At 39.6% G+C, this 2,500-nt stretch overlaps 5 non-coding genes across 5 annotated transcripts; all 5 read right to left on the bottom strand.

Annotated features, from left to right (window-relative positions):
* Positions 1-604: 604 nt before the first annotated feature.
* Positions 605-676, bottom strand: Trnap-ugg (transfer RNA proline (anticodon UGG)). Its single transcript has one exon. It is a non-coding gene; the product is annotated as a tRNA-Pro (tRNA).
* Positions 677-831: 155 nt separating this feature from the next.
* Positions 832-903, bottom strand: Trnap-ugg (transfer RNA proline (anticodon UGG)). Its single transcript has one exon. It is a non-coding gene; the product is annotated as a tRNA-Pro (tRNA).
* Positions 904-1,284: 381 nt separating this feature from the next.
* Positions 1,285-1,356, bottom strand: Trnap-ugg (transfer RNA proline (anticodon UGG)). Its single transcript has one exon. It is a non-coding gene; the product is annotated as a tRNA-Pro (tRNA).
* Positions 1,357-1,510: 154 nt separating this feature from the next.
* Positions 1,511-1,581, bottom strand: Trnap-ugg (transfer RNA proline (anticodon UGG)). Its single transcript has one exon. It is a non-coding gene; the product is annotated as a tRNA-Pro (tRNA).
* A 154-nt stretch (positions 1,582-1,735) lies between these two features.
* Trnap-ugg (transfer RNA proline (anticodon UGG)) lies at positions 1,736-1,807 on the bottom strand. Its single transcript has one exon. It is a non-coding gene; the product is annotated as a tRNA-Pro (tRNA).
* Between the last annotated feature and the right edge of the window lie 693 nt (positions 1,808-2,500).

Raw genomic sequence — 2,500 nt, 5'->3', positions numbered from 1 at the left:
ACACAATAGTTACTTCATAGCACAGATTGTTAATATACAGTGAAGTAAGTCCATTTAATTCATGTAAAACAAGTCAATTAACAAAGTCTCTTTATAAATATCATCAAAAAGTATGGGGTTTGCTACGATCATAATGCAAAATGTAAGACATCGGGCTCGTCCGGGAATTTAAACCGGGACCTCTCGCACCCAAAGCGAGAATCATACACCTAGACCAACGAGCCAGACACAATGGTTACTTCATAGCACAGATTTTTAATATACAGTGAGGTAAGTCCATTTAATTCATGTAAAACAAGTCATTGAACAAAGATTCTTTATAAATATCATCAAAAAGTATGGGGTTTGCTACGATCATAATGAAAAATGCAAGACATCGGGCTAATCTGGCAATTTAACCCGGGACCTCTCGCACCCAAAGCGAGAATCATACCCCTAGACCAACGAGCCAGACACAATAGTTACTTCATAGCACAGATTGTTAACATACAGTTAAGTAAGTCCATTTAATTCATGTAAAACAAGTCAATTAACAAAGTTTCTTTATAAATATCATCAAAAAGTATAGGGTTTGCTACGATCATAATGAAAAATGTAAGACATCGGGCTCGTCCGGGATTTGAACCCGGGACCTCTCGCACCCAAAGCGAGAATCATACCCCTAGACCAACGAGCCAGACACAATACTTACTTCATAGCATAGATTGTTAATATACAGTTAAGTAAGTCCATTTAATTCATGTAAAACAAGTCAATTAACAAAGTTTCTTTATAAATATCATCAAAAAGTATGGGGTTTGTCTACGATCATAATGAAAAATGTAAGACATCGGGCTCGTCCGGGATTTGAACCCGGGAACTCTCGCACCCAAAGCGAGAATCATACCCCTAGACCAACGAGCCAGACACAATACTTACTTCATAGCACAGATTGTTAATATACAGTGCAGTAAGTCCATTTAATTCATGTAAAACAAGTCAATTAACAAAGTTTCTTTATAAATATCATCACAAAGTATGGGGTTTGCTACGATCATAATGAAAAATGTAAGACATCGGGCTCGTCCGGGATTTGAACCCGGGACTTCTCGCACCCAAAGCGAGAATCATACACCTAGACCAACGAGCCAGACACAATACTTACTTCATAGCACAGATTGTTAATATACAGTGAAGTAAGTCCATTTAATTCATGTAAAACAAGTCATTGAACAAAGTATCTTTATAAATATCATCAAAAAGTATGGGGTTTGTCTACGATCATAATGAAAAATGTAAGACATCGGGCTCGTCCGGGATTTGAACCCGGGACCTCTCGCACCCAAAGCGAGAATCATACCCCTAGACCAACGAGCCAGACACAATAGTCACTTTATAGCACAGATTTTTAATATACAGTGAAGTAAGTCCATTTAATTCATGTAAAACAAGTCATTGAACAAAGTTTCTTTATAAATATCATCAAAAAGTATGGGGTTTGCTACGATCATAATGAAAAATGTAAGACATCGGGCTCGTCCGGGATTGAACCCGGGACCTCTCGCACCCAAAGCGAGAATCATACCCCTAGACCAACGAGCCACACACAATAGTTACTTCATAGCACAGATTGTTTATATACAGTGAAGTAAGTCCATTTAATTCATGTAAAACAAGTCAATTAACAAAGTTTCTTTATAAATATCATCAAAAAGTATGGGGTTTGCTACGATCATAATGAAAAATGTAAGACATCGGGCTCGTCCGGGATTTGAACCCGGGACCTCTCGCACCCAAAGCGAGAATCATACCCCTAGACCAACGAGCCACACACAATAGTTACTTCATAGCACAGATTGTTAATATACAGTGAAGTAAGTCCATTTAATTCATGCGGAAATTTTATAGTAAGCCCCACTCTCCCCAATGGTTTACGTCGACTTGTGCAACTGCCATTACTCAAAAGCAGCATGCATACCGTAGGTTTAACCGACATAAGTCCAGTTCAAACAGACTGAAGTATATAGAAGCTAGAAATAACGTTAAGAAAGAAATAGCGACAGCTAAGAGAGAATTTACGGAAACCACTAAAAAGCGCATCGAAGCACAAAAACTAGGAACTCGAGACTTCTGGAAAATCTACAACAGTGTAGTAAATAATGGGCAATCGACAATTCCCCCACTAACCAACAATCACGAGGTTGTCTCCTCAGCAACCGACAAGGCTAACATGCTTGCCAGTCGGTTTGCCTCAAACTCCACACTGGACCCTTCCAACCACCCCCTACCTGACTTTCCTATGCGGACAGACGCCACACTAGACGATCTGAAAACCACCCCTGCTCAGGTGCATGCTATCATAAAAAACCTTGACACCTCAAAAGCATGTGGACCCGATCTTATCCCAGCTGTGCTATTAAAAAAGTGCTCAGCCGAAGTAGCTCCAGTTCTCTCCAAACTCTACAACAAATGTCTTAATGAAGCTTGCTTTCCGGGCTGTTGGAAAACTGCTTCTGTTGTA

The sequence above is a fragment of the Euprymna scolopes genome, chromosome 2 (assembly GCF_053919585.1).
Source record: "Euprymna scolopes isolate OS-2025 chromosome 2, ASM5391958v1, whole genome shotgun sequence".
NCBI lineage: Eukaryota > Metazoa > Mollusca > Cephalopoda > Sepiida > Sepiolidae > Euprymna > Euprymna scolopes.
Note: the sequence above shows the minus strand (reverse complement) of the source record. Positions and strands in the feature narration are given on the sequence as shown.